Source organism: Sciurus carolinensis, chromosome 5 (assembly GCF_902686445.1).
Source record: "Sciurus carolinensis chromosome 5, mSciCar1.2, whole genome shotgun sequence".
Classification (NCBI taxonomy): Eukaryota; Metazoa; Chordata; class Mammalia; order Rodentia; family Sciuridae; genus Sciurus; species Sciurus carolinensis.
Genome location: NC_062217.1, coordinates 174,826,127 through 174,846,437, shown reverse-complemented (window position 1 = coordinate 174,846,437; position 20,311 = coordinate 174,826,127). Strand labels below are relative to the sequence as shown.

Sequence of the window (20,311 nt, the reverse complement as noted above, 5' to 3'; positions counted from 1 at the left end):
AGTGGAAATAAAACACATAGTAGGTATGAGATTTAAAATGTTTGGCATTCATGTTTTTGAAAGTCTAGCAATAGCTTAAGTCTAATAATTCATTTTATTTGTCCAAAATATGTAGAGCATTATTATTTTAACATGTAATCAACATAAAATCATTAATCTGTCTGATAATGGTTCCTCCCTTGGCATTTCCCATGGAAGGTAGTGTGTATTTCACACTTACAACACACCTCAGTTCAGACCAGTCACATTCCAAGTGCTACCGAGCCACACATGTCCCTTGTGTCCCCTTGGGGGACAAGACAGTAGTGGAAGATAATGCCCAAGTTTACTTGTAAAGACCAAAAACCTCTTGGTTAGCATTTTTTAGGAAGGTTTAAAGACAGCCTTAAAGGAGTTTACTTGACATTCATTCTGTGAACAAATGGAACCCAGGCGTGACCTCTTGTGTCTGTGACCTTGGAAGAATGAAGGTCTGTTTTAATCTATGCACCCAGCGGGTAAGTGGGGTAGGCTTGTATGGTGTTCATATGCACCAATGATTCACCTGTCATTGCAACATATTTTACTTTTTCCCTATACAAGGATAATCCATATTTGTTAGGTGTAAAGTTTTGGAAATCACTAAACTGTGGATGGAAGGAATAACATTGCCACGACTCAGGAAAGACCTACAGGTGAGGTGCCTTACTCTTCAGGGTGTGATGTGGCGACCAGAGTTTTGTGTTCTACTCTGCCAGTGTTGAAATATTTATTCACCTGCGATATCCAAATCTAGCTCATTTCACCTTGAAAAGCTTTAACAAATCCAGTTGGAAACCAGTTTCCTCAACATAAACATACCAGGGAAACCGTTCCTAGACGTTCCTGGTGCATGGGCGCTTGTTAGGAGTGCAGCGTCATCTCTGTGATCGTTTCCCCGCCTTCTCTCGACTTCGAGCCGAGCTGTCGAGTATTTCCCCACCTGAGGACATCGGAAGGCCGTCTCGCAAGAGCCGCTGAAGTGCTGAGTTCAGGGAGTGTCGTTTCTTCTTTCCATTCCTGTGTTTTTGCATTGAAATCTGCAACGCCCATTGTTACTGGCCCTGCCTGGCGTCTGAGTGCAGCGTTGGCACTGACCACAGGGGTCCTCGGTGCTGGCCTTGTGGCTGAGGGTGGTCACGCTGGGCAGCAGCCCGCTGCAGGACAGGTCTTCAGAACCACCCTCAGCTTCCCAGGCACCCGCCATTCTAGCCTGCAGCGGTCACGGCGTTGGTGACCATAATTCAGTGTTGGATTGTCCCCTGCTTTCCCTTTTTCTGTTTTTCTCTTTTAATTGGTCACTGTGTGGTGTGGCCTTTGAGTGCGTCGCGACATGAAATCTCTGGCGTTCCTGGTGGGCTCAGGCTCTTGGTGACGGTGATGGTCGCCCTCCCCCGCGCGGTGCTGGCTCCCTGCTGTTGGCCGGGCTCCTTCCTCCATGAGTCTTTCTTCGCTGCACTCACCAGCGCTGGTGTGAAATCACTCTGGCTTCCTGGAATGAATCGGGAAGTGGCCCCTCCGTTCTGACACCTTGAAAGTCTTATAATACTAGAACGAATCTTCCTTAAAGATAATTTGCAGGATTTGCTATTACAATATAAAACCCTGGTCTTCCTTTTGCGAAAAGATGTTTAACTACTGATTTAATGCACTTAATTGCATGACTATCTGTACTTGGTATTTTCATTCTGGTTGGGTTGACAGGTCATTCCTACATATTTTAGAATTCATATTTGCATCACAGTTTGCAAATTGTCTTTGGAACAAGATTGCTAAACATTTACACGCCTTTTCAATATCTTATATTAGTAGTTATCCTTTTTAAAAAATTTTTATTTGTTCTAATTAGTTATGCATGACAGAATGCATTTATGCATTTTGATAGATCATACATAAATGGAGTATAATTTCTTGTTTTTCTGATTGTACATGTTGCAGTATCATATTGGTCATGCAGTCGTCCATGCACATGAGGTAAAAATGTCTGACTCACTCTACTATCCTTTCTTCCCCCATACCCCTTCCCCTTCCTTCACTCCTCTCTACCTGATATAAAGTAACTCTATTCTTCCCTAGTGCCCCACCTTACTGTGAGTTATAGAAGTGTTTTCACCTCATCATTGAAAATACCTACTTGTTCAGCATCATTTGTCCATTTTGTTTGTTCTTCAAAGAAACAACTTTTGAAAACATCCTTAAGTCAGTAGGTGTGATGATGCATGCCTGTAATCCCAGTGGCTTGGGAAGCCAAGGCAGGAGGATTGCAAGTTCAAAGCCAGCCTCAGCAACTTAGGGAGACCCTGTCTCAAAATAAAAAATAAAGAAAAAGGGCTAGGGATATGGCTTAGTGGTCAAATGCCATTGGGTTTAACTCTGACTCTCTCTCTTTCTTATTTGTTACTGGGGGTTGAACCCAGGGTGCTTTACCACTGAGCCACTTCCCCGGCCTTTCTGTTTCTTACTTTGAAACAGGGCTTCACTATCTTGCTGAGGCTGGCTTTGAACTTGTGATCCTCCTGCCTCAGCTTCTAGAGTCACTGGGATTGCGGACGTGTGCCATTGTGCCTGGTTTCTGGTGCACCATCTCCACTGCACCATCTCCAGGACATTATGACAATATGATAGCAGCAGCTGTTTTTCTCCGCTCCTCCTAACAGATGCTTGGATTGTTCACTAGGTACTCTTAAAAAATATCAGTATTGTTATTCTATATTGTTAAATATTTGATTTTCTCAGATGATTCTTCTGAGACTTTTTGGCATTAGATCCTTTAGAATTTCTTCTTATGAAGGTCAGCTAGTAGTAAATCTGTTTTTGCTTATCTAAAAATACATACTTATTTTTGTCTCATTTTTGAGGAATGGATTTCTGGTGGAAAGTTGCTTTTTACTCAACTCTTTGAAAACTTTTTCTTGATTTCTTATAATATCTATTAATTTTGGAGAGGTTTGCCGCCAGTCTAAATGATTTTCCCGTGCATATCATCTGTCTTTTCTTTGGACATATTTTAAAGATTTCACCTTTGATTTTAGGATTTACATCATGATTTATCTAGATGTGAGCCTTTTAAAAACGCCCCTAGCTTGTGGGTTGTGCTTTTGTGGATGTATGTCTTTCTTCATTTCTGGGACATCTTTCTTATTTTTCCTTCCTTCTTATATTTTTCATTTTGGCCTTCTAAAATGTTGGTAAGGAATATGTTAAACTTTCTTATTCTAAATTTTATACCTCTTACTTTTCCCTTCATATTACTTTCTCTTTGTTCTCCATACTTCTTGAGATAATTTCTTTGGCTGTATTTTTTCATTTGCCAAATCTCTCTTCATCTACGTCTAATCTGCTATTTCAACTCCCTAAGAAGTTTGTCATTCTAACAATTATAATTTTAATCTCAAGAAATTCCATGATTTTTTTTTCAAATCTGCTCCATTCCTTATTGTGTCTTGATCTTTGCTTCTCTTGAAAACATTTCACATGCAATTGTTTTATTTTCTGCACATGGAATTCTGGTCTCCCTGTCTCTGGGGTGTAGGTTGGCTTGTGTTGCTGTGCTGATTCTCACTCCTGGAGGCTTGCTCACTGATTTATCTGGTGTTCTTCATCACGAGCTTATCACCTTATCTCTGTGAACTTTTGTGGGCTAGGTTGGTTATACCTTCCGATAAAGATCTGTACCTGCACAGCTGAGGGGCACCACCAGCCCAGACCCATCGCCTGAAGGTCTCAGATCCTGGAGTGGGTACTGAAGACCTCTGCTGGCCTCTGCCCCTGACTCATGGGAGACCTGCCCTTCCTGTCTGCCATCTGCGGGCCTAAGACAAAAGTCTCCAGGGGAAGTGAGGAGAGGTGGACTCTTGGGGACTGGATCTGTCCTTGTCACCACAGACATACTTCCAACCCAGGGTTGGGTCCCTCAGGGAGGTTGCTCACAGCTGTGTTGAAAACCTAGCTCATCTCAGCTGCTTTTGCCGAGAAGACTGGTCAGCTCTGGAGTGTACATGCACTTATCTTTAAATTGTATAGTGAGAAATATTCTTCCAACAGAGAATACATTTTTGTCTCAAATTATACACCCTCAAATTATATACTCTGATAGCTGGGCAAAAAGCCAGATAAGCTGGTGCACAGTTTCCTCTGAATTATAGCTATCGCCAGAGCTTTAATTCGCCAGAAAGTTAGGTTCAAGACCTGCATGAAATGAACATGTGGGAAGGATGTTAGATAAAAATGGAATATTCAGTTTACCAGCCCCTTATTTTCCTCCTTTGCAAAGCAAGTAGGGATGTCTCGCAGGTAAGAACACGAGCTCCTGGCTGCAGAAGCCCTGCGCTTTGGTGACGGCTCCTGAATTGGTACAACAAGGGTCTGACGAGCATCTGACCATGCTCAACACCAGCCCGTGCACTGGAGGAAGTGCCAAGGGAGTGGTGAGCCAGTGAGAGGAGTCTGCCCCGTGGGCCTTACAGCCACGTTTCTTTCTTCTTCTGGTAAATATTCCCCTGTGCTAACTTGTGTCGGAGATTAATGAACTCAGGGTGAAAAGCTGCCGGTGGGCAGAGCTGGTCTTCCTGCTGCGGGCAGGGGTCAGCGCCTTCTGCCACTCAGGTGGTGCTCTCCACACACCTCCGCAAGCAGTGCTGGGTCCTGAAACTCCTGCTGACCACATACATAGTTTCTGAATTCTTGAGAAAGTGGCCTCAAGTAGACTTCTGAGGAATTTGAAAGCTGCAGACAGGCAGATTCGGCGGCTGTGCTCCTGGGCTGGAGACTTGGGTCATTTCCCCAGTGGCTTTGTAGAGCCGGGTGCTCCCTGGCTTGGGGTGGTCTTCCCTTCGGGGCTGAGGTGGGAGGCCATGGAGTCAGGCTTGTGGACTGAAGTGTATACAGATTCTGAGGAGGGTCTCTTTAGGGCTGAGACCTAAGGCAGCAGCCTTGTGAGGTGCCTGGAGGTGGGGCCACCCGAGCTTCCAGGGATCTGCCCTGGAGCAGCAGAGGAGCGCGCCCGGTGTCCCTGCAGTGGTGACCTGTGGTCTCATCTTATCACAGCCTCCCGGCCTCAGGCACAGTGGAAATGCCTTGGACACAGCACCATACATTCCCTCCTCTAAGGAAAATAAGTCTTCGCGTCAGGTAACATTATCTTCAGTGAAGTACAGTGGATTTCTAAAAACGGAAATTAACCTTGAATCTCCTTTGTTCTAATGAGCCTATTTGCATTCATTCTCCACGATAGACACAGTCTGCAGGTGGCTTCCCCAGGTAGCCAGATCCAGGCTCGCTGCAAGGCCCGGACCCCACGGACCTGCACAGATGCTAGCTGGTTTCTCCGGGGAGACCCTGCCTCCTCCTGGGAAGCAGAGGTGGGTTTTACAGTTCACAGTAGATGTGGAACATTAGTTAGCAAGGGTCAGTGGTGGCTTGCTGAGATCATGAGACAGAGGCACAGGAGAAAAAGAATTCTCACGGAGGCCTGCAGTGACCACCTGAATAGTGACTTTTCTTAAAATGGCATTTTGAGATTGCCTCTGAAGGTCAAGATTTGAATATGGACTCAGAAGAGGAAGGTGGGCCAGAGACCTGCTCACGTTCCTTGGAGAGCAAGACTTCTTCGCTTCAGACATGGGGGTGAGCTCCCCTGGCCCCTCCTGGCATGGATGGCTGCCACCCTGCCCACCCTGACCCCATCACGGTGCCCCTCCAGGGCTGCCCGAGTACGCGTGGCTAAGCATGCACCATGTCCACAGGGAGAACAGGCGTGCGGGTGCCGGCCTCTCCTCCCATGCAGCTGCAGATGTCCGTAGAGCCGAGTAGGTAGCTGAGATGATCCCAGGGTGCCCAAGGAGAAGCCCACACCATGATGGTCCCTGAGGGAATAGCTGGCCCTTGCAGTGGAAGGCCACAGTGAGGCCACAGTCTGTCTTCTGAGACCCACTAAGGCTCGGAACCCATCTTCCATTTGTTCAGATTATTTAGGGGCCATTTCCCTGGTGCTGTCAAGGGGCACGTGGGGAACAGGTAAGGGAGGGAGGAGAGAGAGTAGGCAGGGCAGGCCCCAGTGAGGAGCACAGGTACCCAGCTCCCCGGGCATCTCCCTCAGTGTGGTTTCCGCCAGACCTGGCTCAGCCCAGGCTCCCCAGGACGAGCTGGGTTTCAGCTCAAAACCCACCTCATTCGGAGCAAAGCGAGGGATCCCTGGACAAAGTGACATTTGACCAGACAGACTTACACCTCACCGGAAATGTGCCCAGATGGGAGAGAAGACCAGGGCCATGTTAGCCTGGAATCCACGAAATTCCAAAGGAAGGAGAGAGAACCAGTCCAGGAGGATCAGCCCCCCGCCCTGCCAGGTGCCTGGCCAGGTTGTGGTCGCTGGGCAGGTAGCATGTGGTCAGGCTGCAAGTGAAAAGACCATGAATGTCCAGTGTCCATGTCAGAGGGGATAGGGTCAGATGTGCTCTGGGGCAGGATCTGTCCCCGTTTCACAGGTGAGGAATTCAAGAATTGTCCAGGGGACAAAGCGCCTCTGCTAGGTTACTGCTCGGTGGTCAGCTGTGGAGTGCGCTGAGCTTTCCAGCCCCAGAGGGACCATGATGTCCAGAGGGCAGCGGGACTGGGGGCCCCTGGTGAGCCACTGTGAGCACCCTCCCACACCTTGCTCCTGAGCTGAGCCCAAGGGTTGACCAGAGCCCCACGTGTGGGGGGACCCCCCAGCCCTGCGCTGGGCCACGGGCCTCCCTCACTCCTGGATCTCCTTCTCTGTGGGCTTCTCTCTGTCCTCTAAGCTGCTGTCTTGTGGCGAGCTGTCCCCGTGGATGTACCTTGCTGGGACACCTTAGCTGTCCCCTTGGATGTACCTCCGCCCGGGACACCTTAGCTGTCCCCATGGATGTACCTCCGCCCAGGACACCTTAGCTGTCCCCTTGGACGCGCCTCCGCTGGGGACACCTTAACTGTCCCTTGGATATACCTCCACCCGGGACGCCTTCGCTGTCCCCATGGATGTACCTCCGCCCGGGACACCTTAGCTGTCCCCTTGGACGTACCTCCACCCGGGACGCATTAGCTGTCCCCATGGACGTACCTCCGCCCAGGACACCTTAGCTGTCCCCATGGATGTGCCTCCGCCCGGGACACCTTAGCTGTCCCCTTGGACGTGCCTCCGCCTGGGACACCTTAACTGTCCCTTGGATGTACCTCCACCCGTGACACCTTAGTTGTCCCCTTGGATGTACCTCCGCCCGGGACGCCTTAGCTGTCCCCATGGATGTGCCTCCGTCGGGGATGCCTTAGCTGTCCCCGTGGATGTGCCTCCGTCGGGGATGCCTTAGCTGTCCCCGTGGACGTGCCTCCGTCGGGGATGCCTTAGCTGTCCCCGTGGACATACCTCCGCCCGGGACGCCTTAGCTGTCCCCATGGATGTGCCTCCGTCGGGGACGCCTTAGCTGTCCCCTTGGATGTACCTCTGCCCGGGACACCTTCACTCAGGTGCTCTCGTGGTCGCTCACCCTGCTTTGTTAAGATCTTTGCCTCGCTGACCTTGTCCCTTTACGAGGGGCACCTGGCCCCTGTGCTCCCTCCACTCTGGTCATTGTCCCACTGCCACCGATTGCTCCCCTGACTCTCCCGTTGGCTTGTCCACTGCTCCTCAGACTGGACCCTGAGACCCCACTTGGAAGGGCCCCGTGAGCACTGTGAAGTGCCTGAGGATGGACGTCCCTGAGCCTGGTGTTGTGGGTCTGGGTCAGGCCACCGCCCTGCTGGCCTGCAGGACGTTTCCCGTCCTCCTTCAGATGCGGTGACTGGGCCGTCACAGCTATGGAGTGCGCGTGCGGCGGCAGGGAGTGCCTACGACTCCCTCCCGACCTTCCAGTCTCTCCATCCAACTGGCCTGCTAGTGCTGAGCCCCCATCGTCCTCCGTGGTCACCATTCCCTCAGGGTCAGGAGCTGGGCAAGGTCCGGGCGGGTCTGCAGGTGCGGGAGGCTCTGAGCTCAGCACGCGCTGCCCCCGTCGCCCCCAGTGCCTCAGCTCCGCAGCTCAGGCTTGGTCGCTCTCAGGGCACCAGGTCCTCAGGGACAGACCCAGTCGTGCCGCCTTACGCCACGTCGAAGCAGAAATTCGGCGAGACCCGTCTTGGCCGCTGAAAACGATGACAAGCGCCTGACAATTTCCGTTTTCGATTCTCGTTTTCAAACACTGCGTGTGTTCACCAGGGACACGCGTGGAACCCTGTTCTGGAGGCTGTTTCCCAGGAAGGTCTGAGGAATAAAGTCACCCGGGTGGACCCGTTTATCTGTGTCCGCCGTGCTGACCTGCGAGTGAACAGCGCGTGCACGTACCTGGGGAGCGCCGGCACGGGAGCCACTTGGGCAGGTGGTGACGAGGAGGGCACATTTGCCGTCTCAATTATGAGGCATTCAATCATGTTAATTTCATAACGAAGAGCGGCACAGCAAAGCCGCAAAGTTCCTAAAGACCGCCAGTGGCTTGATTGCATTGCCGTCTGCCTGCGTCTCTGAAGAGGAAGATTCGGGCTGAGCACCGCTTCCTGCACTTCATTACTGCCGCGGGGTATTAGGAGGCAGGTGAGGGGTGAGTGGGCTCTGTGGGTCGCACATAATGAAGTGGCTTGAAAGCAGTCGCGTGACGATAAGCAGCAGCACATTGCTTAATGCATCAAGGAGCCCTCCACAAAACTTTTGTTGTTGAGCAAATGGGATTATGTCCCACGTTCAAGGTCAATAGGAGCCGGCTGCCTGTTAGGAGTGGAATCTGCCAGCTGCAGCTTTAGGGGACGGTCACAGTTATTTTAGGGCAAAAGGTTAACCTTCCTTAGTGCTATCAAGGTGCACAGAGGTGGCTCTTCTTGGCAGCAGATGGACCTGCTCTCTGCGTCCTATGTGGAGGGGTGCTGCTGGACCCCCACGGGAAACTCTCAGGAGCACACAGAGAGGTGCAGGAGCTGGGGCAGCCTCTTAACCCACTAAAGCCACTCACTGGATGAACTCTTCAGGAGACCAATGTCGTCTCCTCTTAACATGCGTTTTACCTGCCTACGTATGCACAGTGTCTCTGAGCACAGCACTGCCCCAGGAGGGTATCGATGTGCATGGTACAGGTAGGCAGGTCTTGGGTTCTGGTGGGAAGTGGTCTAGGGGAATCGGGCTCTTCCAAGCCAACCTGGTGTCCAGGTTGGCCAGGGTGCATGCACTTTGTTACGGTCCTCCTTCCACCCAGGCACCTGAGCCTGGGCTGCTGCACACCGGCTCCTGCCTTATGGACTTGATTCCAGGAAGCCGACTCCTCTGCAGTGCTGGTCGGGGTGGCCGCTGGGCTGACCGTGCTTGCTGGCCGGGAGCGCCTGTGGACCGGCTGTTTCCTGTGAGGAGAGTTGCTTCCCTGCCCTTTCTTCCCCTTGCCTCCTCTGACTGGCTTCATTGCAGCAATCAGGACTTCTGCATCGCCGAGTATTAGCGGCAATTTGTTCTTTGGGGTAGTGTAATTAATCTCTAGTTTTAATAAAATGAATATTCAAATTATTGTGTACAGAGTTACATGAAGCTATAAAAATAACAATAAATTAGTATTCCTAAACTGATGAGCAGAGCAGAGTGGACCCCCCCAGCATTAAAGAGCTCACGTGCCCTCGTCCTGCAACCTTCTACGCCGCCAAGGCTGGAGAGCGACTCTCCTGCGTGAGGCTCTCAGTGTCCCTGCCGTGGACACAGCCGCTTCCAGCAGTGTGGATGGGAGATGGGTGCTGTTGGCACCAGTGGCACCTGTGGGCCCTTTGGGCCCATGGCCTCGGGGTCCTGGCTAGACACCCGTGAGAGCCACGACTTGGCGCTTCGGCTCTGCAGGAGGAGACCTAGCTGAGAGTCCTGATGTGATGGGGAGAAGGGGCAGGAGTCCTGGCTACACCCCCAGTGCGGACCTGGGAAAGCAGAGCCTTTCATCATGGAGCGGGGACAAGACCAGGGAGGGAGCCTCATCTCTAGGGTCAGCACCCACTGCCTCGGGCTGCACTCTGAGACTCTGAGCCCACCAGCTCCACCGAGGCAGCAGTCCAGTCTGGGGGTACCCGGATTACGGCTGGGGCAGGAAGATGGCCCACAGTCGCCATGGCTGGTAAGTGGCAAGCCCTGCAGGTGGGTCTCACCAGATTTCTGCTCAGCTCCCCTGGGAAAGCAGAAGGGAGGCAGGACATCTCTGTTTGGCAGGTGTGCCAGCTCTGGAGCCCTGGGGAAGACTTTCCATGACATGGAACATGTGTGCAGAACTGCAGCAGCATCCGGTGAAGAACAAACCAGAGCCAGGCATGGTGGCGCCCGCCCATGGCCCCAGCTACTCAAGGTCCTGAGGCAGGTGTACCACTTGAGCCCACAAGTTCAAGACCAGCCTGGGAAGCACAGTGAGCTCCTGTTTCAGAAGGGAAAAGGAGGAGAGGAATCTAGGTAGCAGCTTGCTGCGAAGAGTGTTCCTCCAAGGGCTGAAGCAGGACTGGATGACACCAGCCCTTTGCACAGGTCCTGTGCACAGGAGTCTTGCCTACAAATCAGTGACAGAGCGCTGATGCAGGAGACAAGAAGGGCTTTGGGAGAGGTTAAGCACCATGATGAGTGGATCTCCCAGTCTCAGCCTTTATGGGATGGGCTGTGTGGCAGAGCTGAGGCATGCGGGTGGGAATGGGGTGGACCACCTCACCCTGAGCCAATGCCCCTGGAGGGTGGTTGTTGCATGGACTCCATCAGTTCTTGTGGGCTCCAGTTTTGCAAGCTGCATGTCATTTTGAAGAGACAGAATGGTCTCTGCAGAACATAAAAATGGGGTGCTTCTAGACTGCCAGGCTCTTTCCTTTCTAGTGTCTACTGGGTGGACCAGCCGCCTGCTGCTGCAGAAGAATAGCAGCAATGTCCTCCTCACTGACCCCAGTAGAGCTTAGATGCTGGCCACTCTCCCAACACACCAGGCAGAGGAGAAACAGGCGCATTAGATAGGAAAGTGGGTTTCTCTGTGGCACATTGCTTGATAAATTGTTCCTTCTTCATTCAGGAAGTTTAGCTGGACACTTCCCTTGGTCGCTTGCTCTCTCTTGGGAATAACACTTGGTGTTATGTCCTTATTTTCTGGAAGGTCCTGAGTGGGGGGATTCTGGGCACTGTTTTGCCCATGCTGTTGCTGGAGACCCCCTGCCCGAGACAGGCTTCTCTGGGCCCACTCAGGGGAGGGACGCTGGGGCCAGGAGTCATGTTCAGAGGGAGGCCCGAATCTGGATCTGTGGGCCTCACTGGGGTCTTGGGTTCGAAGGGTGTTGCAGAGGTGCCCCTGAGCAGGACGCGGGCAGTGTGGCCTGCACCGTTGCTCTAAGGGCATGGCCCACCGTGTGGGTGTAGGGAAAGTGGAGGCACCTCATCTGCAGACAGCACTGCAGAGCAGCTGGCGTGCACTCCCTGGGTCAGGTTCCAGGAGGGGGCCTGGTTTCACCCGCACTTCATGCGAATGACTTGGGACAGCCTGGGGGCTGGAAGTCATGGAAACACAGAGAGCCAGGGTAGGTCTGCGGTGGTCCACACTGTCACTGTGAACCCCCATGGAGGATCCAAGAGAGCATGGACCTGGTTATCCTTAGGTCTGGAGTCAGATCTGATGCCTGGCTCCATGTGAAGCCAGTGTTAGGGTTTTGATATGAGGTCCCGATAAGCTGGTGATTAGATTGTGAAGGCCATAGCCTAGTGAGTAGATTAGTCCACTTTTTTTGTTGTTGTTACTGGGGATTAGACTCAGGAGTGCTTCCCCATTGATCTACATCCCCAGCCTTTTTTATCTTTTTATTTTTTAATTTGGGACAGGTTCTCACTACATTGCTGAGAGTCTCACTATGTTGCTGAGGCTGGGCTCAAACTTGCAATCCTCCTATCTCAGCCTCCCAAGTCCCTGGGATTACAGGTGTGTGCCACCCTGCCCAACTTAGTTGTTCTCTTTGATGGATTAATAATTTGGAAGGACTTCTGTACCGGTGGTGACCGTAGGCAGGCAGGGTGGCTGGAGGAAGGAGGTGACTGGGGCATAATTTGCACCTTGCTCTCTCTCTGCTTCCTGGCTGCTGTGAGCTGAGCAGCTTCCCTCAGTCACCTCCTCCCACTGGGCTGTCCTGCCGCCTGCAGACCCAGAGCAGTGGAGCCAGGCGGCCATGGAGTGGCGCCCTCCTCAGGCGCGTTCTTCTCGCCCATTCCTGCTTTTTCCTTTTGGTTTCTTAGATTGTGAATGTGTTTCTTCTAGATCTACCACGAGCGTGTTTCTTGGTGTACAGCTTTCAGCAACAGCGGGCCACTCTCTTCCTCCGTCTTGCTTCTTCTAAGGGAGATTCTGCAGGGAAAAGTTATCAGTGGCGGGAGCCACTGTGGGGGACGATTGTGACTCCTTCCTGTGCCTCAGAGCTGGCCTGGGTGTCCAGGAGTTGCAGACACAGGATGGGGGCAGCCTCCAAGGCCACCGTGTTGCCAGCCCAGGGAAGTGGCAGGTGGAGTTCTGGGAGGAGGAGGGAACAGGAGCTGCAAGCCCGAGGGTCCTCCGTGACCACTGGCTCTTTAAACATCACGGAGGCCATTGTGCAGAGGGGAACTCGGGCGAGGTCCTGCCTAGTGCTGAGGCCTGCACCTGGACTCCACCCTGTCCCCAACAGCCCAGGCCAGAGCTTAGGGGGCTGGTGCTGCCCTGCTGGCGAGGAGATTGGCTGGGAGTGCTTGGAGTGGACAGGGAAGGACGGGTTGTCAAGGGTCACCCATCCCAGGGACACTCTCTGCCCGTTGGGGCCCGGGAGGGCAGGGAGGATAATTATGGCGCGTGCTTGAGGAGGCCAGCGAGGGCTTGACTGTGAAGCTCACCGCTCAGCAAGTGGAGGGGGGGGGTCTGGTCAGTGCGGCCGACGATCTGCCCAGCTGTGAGTTCGCCTCCCTGCACAGCAGCCAGCTTCCTAGAGGGACTGGATGTCTCCGTCGCAGGAGAGCCACCAAAGCACAGCACTGTTCTCTTCAGAAGTGTCCTCCTTCCTCCAGCACAGGAGCAGGATGCCCTCGGGGTTGGAACGGACAAGAGCCCATCCGTTGAGGTGGTCTCTCTGCCAGCTCCGCTCAGCCCTCCGCATGTCACACGTCACAGCCACATGACTCCAGGCCCCAGACTGGCCTCCCATGCGCCCCTGCCTGTGTCCCGTGTGCCCGACGCCTGTGTCCTCTTCCAACAGTCTTTTGCAGACACAGCTGCCAGTTGGTAGGAGTGGGACCCGCAGGGTCTCCCCAGGCTGGGTGGCTTGCTGAGCCGACCGTGGACTGCGGGTGGCTGCCTTCTGTGTGTGTGGAGAGGGTGGCCCCTGGTGCTCCTCAGATCCCTCCTTCCTGGAGGACTCACCACGTCTGCTCTTCACCTGACACTCGGCCACCCTGAGTCCTGGAGGTCCTCGCCCACAGCGGTGTCCTGCACACTGATGTGGCAGGCCCAGCCCGGTCTCTGCGGATGCCCAGTCCTTACCCTCTCTCCTGCTCTGTGGCCATGGTCCCCAGCGTGGTGTGCCACAACTCCTCCTGGGGCCCAGGAGCCCTGGTGCCAGCACGCTCCTCTCAAGGCTGGCATGCCTCTGGCAGTGACAGAGGTCTGGTCAAGTGAGGGTCCCGCCTGCCCAGTCCTCCTGTCACCTGCTTTCTCAGAGTGCAGGAGAGTCCGAGGGCCTAGGCCTGGCTGTTCTCAGTGTGGCCAGAGGGCAGGGAGCCCAGGGTGCCACCCAACCCTAGGGGCACCCTGAGTGGCACGGTGCCAGCTTAGCTTGCTCAGCCTGCCTGCCTGCCTACCATCCCAGTTCCCTTGGACAGTGTACCTTCCTTCCTTCCCTCTACGGAATCGCATTCTAGATGTTTGCAGCTCTGGCAGGCAGGAGCTGGAGGGATCGGCAGCAGTGTGACCGGGTCAGAGGGTCTACCACAGAGCCTGCTGCCCTCGCCGATGCCCAGGCCACAGTCTGGTTAAGCCCTGCTGCTTATTGCTCACCCTCAGGTGTGTCGGACAGGGAGGGAGAGTCTTCCCCCGGGTGGGCAGCCCAGCCCGCAGAGTGGGACTCGGGCCTGTCGGGCCTGACCAGGGCAGGCAGGTGCTGCTGCTGACCGTGGCCTCGGTGTGAGTGTCTCATGTCCCTGAGCCTCAACAGGCTGCTGGTAGCTGGCCTGCGTACTCTGGCGGAGCATGTGCTGTAGGTGACGGGCCAAGCTCCTTGTCAGTTGGTAGCTGGAGAAGCAGGTGGGGAGGCAGTGGTGATGCAGAGGGCGGCGGTGGCCATCGTGGTCAGGGCTGGGGTGAGCACAGCGCTCTGGAGTCCCGCCCCACGCCCTCCTCCAGCTGTCTTCCAGGGACGTGCACAGTTAATGACTGTTCTGGAAACATCGATTTTGTAAGTGATCCTTGTGGGACAGCAGTTCTGGTGAATCTCTCAGCTGGCTTAGCAGGTTTTCTGGCTGGACCTATCTTATCTCACTGTTTGCTCGACGAGGGGATTTGCCGCAGTCCTTGGGGGAAGCACGTTATTATCATTAGTTACCAGTCGACACAATTCACGAGCGCCGGCTCATCTTCCAACTTGGCCTGAGATGCGCTCTCGGGGGTGCAGCTGCCCAGGGCTCCCTGGTGGCCTGCACTTCCTGGCTGCTGTCCTCCGTCAGCAGGGACCCGAGGGTGCTGGGCTGTTGGCCTGGGCGCCTGCTGCCCCATTGTGTTCCAGGTCCAGCGCTGCGTGAAGATGGTGTGCAGAGGCTCTGGCTGTGTGCCTCGCAGGTGCAGGGAGGGCAGGAGGAGGAAGGGCCCTGCACGCCCTGCAGTGTCCCGGTGTCCTGGTGCGCTGTGGCTTCAGTGTGCAAGCATGTCGGGGGCTCCGGGCCAGGCGCTGCTTACCGTGAGGGCCTTGGTGATGGCTTCAGGTTGAGGGTCCCTGTCATGGCTGGAGGTGGGCTGTCCCCCAAAAGCTCACATGTGAGACAATGCAGGAAGGTTCAGAGGAGGAGTGACTGGGTTGTGAGGGTCTCAGCCCAGCCAGTGAGTTCACCCCTGATGGGATTAACTGAAGTGGTGGGGTGGCTGGAGGAGGTGGGAATTGGGCGTGGCTTTGGGGTATATATTTATATCTGGACAGTGGAGTCTCTCTGCTTCCTGATGATGTGAGCTGCTTCCCTCTGCCACTCTTTTCTGCCATGATGCTCTGCCTCACCTGGAGCCCTGAGGAATGGAGTCGGCCTTCTATAGACTAAGACCTCTGAAACCATGAGCCCTCAAATAAACCTTTCCTCCTCTATAATTGTGCTGGTCAGATCATTTAGTCACAGCAGTGAAAAAGCTGACTAAAACAGTCCCCAAGGCCAAAGCTCCAGGAAGCCTCTAGCAAGACAGGACCTCATGTTCCCAGCTCAGCCACCAGTTGTGAAAATCATCTTGTTGGTGTTGGTCACTGGCCTTCTGCGTGGGCTGCTTGGTGGGATCAGAGTTCCATTTCCATGTGCAGCCAGAAGGACTCAGGGCAGGTTAGGAGTGCTCCTTCCAAGCTTCCATCTGAAGGCAGATTTGGAAGGCAGGCTGGCTTGTGTTTTTAGTTGACAGATGATTTTTGGCAACAAAAATCACATAGTGATAAAAATATTTTCACACTTCCATCTACAAAACACTCTGACCTTAACATCTGTTTAAAACACTCTAGTTATTTTCCTGTTCATTGCTAAAGGTCATCTTCATTCTGAATGATGGATCAAATTTGTTTCAAAACATGCACTGGCAGCGCACCTTTGAGGTCCCGCAGCGGGCCCTGCCTACTGAGCGGAAGCACCCAGTCCCGTGTCCGCCCGCGGGCCTGCTCTGGGTGTCCACTGCCGCTCCCTGTGGCATGACGTGTTTGAAAGGTTGTGTTTGAAGGTCTTGTTGGCATAGAGCAGACCACTGCCAGCCTCTGAGATGTGTGGCCAACAACGCGGGACAGGGAAGGGAAGGCCCACCCGCCGGGCCCCTGGTCTCCAGTGTACCCTGGGAGAGGCTCTGAGTTGGGCAACTCAGCTCATCTGGGGCTCAGGTGGGCTGAGAGGCAGCTGAGCTGCCAGGTGTCAGAGAGCCATTAAAACACAAGCCAAAAATGCAGGTGTCAGCCTTGACCCCCTTGGAGGGCGCAGGCAACGGAAGCCGGAGGAGGCGCTGGCTCCCGGCTCCCTCGCCCTTCCCTCCCCACAGAGCAGCGTGGGCCCAGGCTTCCTGGACTCTGGCCTCTCTTGTGGGGAACCCTGGACATAGGGCTCCTTCAGGATTATGGACTTGCAGCAGGAGAGGCCAAAGGGAAGAGCAGGGGCAGAGATGCCCACGTCCTGAGTCAGAGTGAACTGTCTCCAGGCCCCACCCAGGAGGAGGAGTAGGAGGAGCGGGAGAAGCGGGAGGAGCAGGGTGGACTGTCTCCAGGTCCCACCCAGGAGGAGCAGGAGGAGCAGGAGGAGCAGGAAGAGCGGGAGGAGTGGAAGGAATAGGAGGAGCGGGAGGAGCAGGGTGGACTGTCTCCAGGCCCCACCCAGGAGGAGCAGGAGGAGCAGGAGGAGCAGGGTGGACTGTCTCCAGGCCCCACCCAGGAGGAGCAGGAGGAGCAGGAGGAGCGGGAGGAGCAGGAGGAGCAGGAGGAGCGGGAGGAGCAGGGTGGACTGTCTCCAGGCCTCACCCAGGAGGAGACGGTTGCAGAGGTTCCTGGAGATGCCCTGGGCCTGAGGCCTCTGGTGGAGAGACCAGGAGTGAAGGTGTCACCCAGCGAGGCGCACCTCGTCCTGGGACTGAGCCTGTCCCCAGGGCCTGTGTCCTTCTGCTGCCCCCCAGGAGCCTTCCGGGTACCTGGCCTGCACCACCTGGCATGGGGAGACAGGTGTCCTGGAGGCTCACCAGGCACATCCCTGTAATTGCCTGGTCAGGCCTGAAACTTCCCTTGGGCCTTTGACCTGGAACTGCCTGCTCTGGCCAGCCTGTGCACTGGATCCCGGCACAGCTGTCCTCTTACGCGTGGCCAGCGAGACGTGGACCTCTCCTTCCTGTTTCGTGCCTTGCTCAGCCCCTCCCCGTCTGCAGCCAGGGTTCCAGGCTTGGCCCCTCGGCCTCCCCCAGCCTCACTCCAGCGCCTCCTGTAGTGACAGGAAGAGAGGCCCGTTGCTGCTGGTCCCTGTGCTGGGCCTCCTGTGAGTCCTGCTTTGGGCATGGGTCAGGTGTCCACACAGGGCTCCCCCCAGGGCTGCTTCCCAGGGCTCCTGGGCTGGGCAGGACGTGGGTCCTGGGTGACGAAGGGCCAGCTCGGGGCCCGAGGGTCTTTGCACATCTTGCCCACCCCTGCGACCCTCCCCGGTGGGGGCTTCCAGTAGCTCTGGGACCAGGCGGTCCTCTGAGGCCACGGCTTCCTGGCCAGCCCTGGGGACTCCCCTTGCCATTTGCTTCGAGGGGTACTGGGCAGGGACCAGCAGTAGGCCCGCTGTGGTGAAGCAGTGTAGACATGGACTTCCCGAGGGGAGGAGCCACAGCCAGCAGGAGGCGTTGGCACGGGGCTCTCGCGCGCGAGTCGCTGCGCTCAGCCGATGCTGCCCACCCCAGTGCTTGCAGGGTGCACCCTGGCCGATCCCAGGTGACACAGGCAGGTGTCCACTGTGGGCTTGGTGCTCTCTGCCGGGTTGCTCACGTGGACGGCACTTAGAAGGGTACAGCAGGTCTGTGTGGCACTTCCACCCCAGGAGCAGCGGGCTCTGGGCTGCAGCTGCCACTCAATGGTAGAGGGATTGTCTCTTGGTGACATCTCAGGGGGAAGCCAGCCTGCATGTGATCATCAGGCAGTGCTAGCACAGATGGGCCATGCCAGCAGAGGACAGCAGCAGAGTCACGGGGCTCAGGGGGCGGCCAGAGGGACCGCTACACCTCGCTTACGCTATGCCGGATTTTCTGTGGGGCGATTTTGTTATTGAGGGTAGTGTTTTCAACAGCACGTATTTTCTGACTCTCAATCCACACATGGCTGTGATGGGGACCAGGACACCCAGTGGAGTGGATGAGCCCAGAACCGACCAGTACACCCAGTGGAGTGGATGAGCCCAGAACCGACCAGTACACCCAGTGGAGTGGATGAGCCCAGAACCGACCAGTACACCCAGTGGAGTGGATGTGGCCAGAACCAGGACCAGGACACCCAGTGGAGTGGATGAGCCCAGAACCGACCAGGACACCCAGTGGAGTGGATGAGCCCAGAACCGACCAGTACACCCAGTGGAGTGGATGAGGCCAGAACCGGGACCAGTACACCCAGTGGAGTGGATGAGCCCAGAACCGACCAGTACACCCAGTGGAGTGGATGAGGCCAGAGCTGGGGCAGCAAGTGCCACAGGCAGGACTCTCCATGGCTGTGGGGGCACAGCAGCACAGCCCCCGGAAGAGCTGGCAGTTTCTCACAAAGCTACACATGCTTTTACTGTGCGACCCAGCAATTTTGCTCCTTGGTGTTTACCCAGAGGAGTTGAAAACTTATGTCCACATTAAAATCTGTGCACAGCTGTAGGTAGCAGTTTATTCATAATTGCTAACACTTGGAAACAACCAAGACGTCCTTCAGGGGTGAGTGGGTAACGATGCTGCATCCTTAGAATGAAATACTACTCAGCAATAAACAGGAATGAGCTGTCAAGCCATGGGGGACGCGAAGGGAGTTCACGTGCACCTTGCCAAGTGGAAGAATGGAAGGAAGTTAAGCGCCTGTTGCTAAGTGCAGAAGCCGGTCTGGAACAGCCATGCGAGGCTTGGTTCTGATCACAGGGCATTCTGGAAAGAAGACTGTATCTTCAGAAGACAGACCTGTGGCTGCAGGGGTTGGAGGAGGGTGGGAAGTGGAGCGGGGGTCTCTGGGGCCATGGAACTTTGTGTGGGGCTGTGATGGCAGATACGGGTCACTGTGTATCTGTCGACCCGCAGGGTGTTTGGCACCAATGGGGGATCCCGTGGGAAACCGTGGGCCTCAGTGAGTAACTGCGGGTCACTGAGGTCGCCCCTGTGCAGACGCAGCACCACAGAGCTAGGCGCCAACAGGGGCGGCCACGTACTGAGCCTGCACCTCCTGCTCCATCTCTACCACGTGATAAAAAACCAAATCAAAGTTTTAAAGTCCATGTGTGTCCATCACAGGGATTTTAGAAAATATGGAGACGGGCAGGCGAGAACGGCCGTTGCTCTCCCCTCAGCATGTCCGCGTTCAAGGCTGTCCTGTTCCAGGGCAGCTCTCTAAACACGTCTGGCCTCAGCGCCTCCTGCTTTCTACAAGCCTCCAGCTTCTCCCCTCCACTGGACGTGTCCCTGGGCCTGTGCTGACCTGAGCCCCGCCCCCTGTCTTATCCCAGGACATCCACACGAGTGCCAGAGCTGGCCCTCCCCTGCTCCGTGCCCTGATCCCTCCGTGCCTGCTCGAGCCGAGTGGAAATCCAAGTCACCGCACACCTGTGTCCACCTGCACTGTCTGGTGCCCCCGGACAGCCCTGTTTGCTATCTCCCCACCTTCCCTTGCCCACTCCACCTTCCTCCTGGACACACCGGGCAGGCATCTGCCACAGGGCCTCTGCACTTCCTGCTGTTTCTCCATGGCCCTCTCTCCCAGGAGCCAGTGGCTGCACTCCAGAGCCCAGGCAGACCCTACCGTGTGCCCTCCAGTGAAGGCCCTCCTGACCAACCATGGAAGACGGAGCCTCACGTCCTAGCTGTGGACCCCCTTCTCTGCTTTCCCCTCGTGCCATCAACCTGTAACATAAAGCAAATTCATACGAAAAGCGTAGCCTGTGTGTCCCCCACCCAGAGGCCCGGGCCTGGGATGGCCTGTGTCCTACTTGGTCCTTCGCTCTGGCCCGCTCCTTGTCCGTCCCACAGAGGCGGTGACCGCGTGCCCGCAGTGTGCTGCCCAGGTGCTTTCCTGTCTCGTCACTTAAGTGCCTCGTGCGTCATCGTGTGGCCCTGACTGTCCCTCTGCGGTGCCACCTTGGTGGCGCGAGTCTGCGCTGAGATGGTGCTGGCTTCCCCGCTGCCTCCAGGTGGCTGGCTGCTTCCTGCAGCCACAAGCCGGGCCCTGCGCTCTGGACGCCCTGCCTGCCCTTCAGCAAGTCCTCCCCCCTCGTGCGTGTGACCCACACGTGGCCCCAGTGACTGCCCTGTCGCCATGGCTTCCTGTCCTTTCTTCCTTTTGCATACTGAGGATTGAACCCAGGGGCACTTCACCACTGAGCCAC

General features: G+C 55.3%; 1 protein-coding gene across 1 annotated transcript in view; it reads left to right on the top strand.

The window, feature by feature from the left end:
* Tcerg1l (transcription elongation regulator 1 like) overlaps window positions 1–20,311 on the top strand; it is a 179,242-nt gene that overhangs the window by 17,463 nt on the left and 141,468 nt on the right. The gene's annotated exons all lie outside the window — the stretch shown is intronic.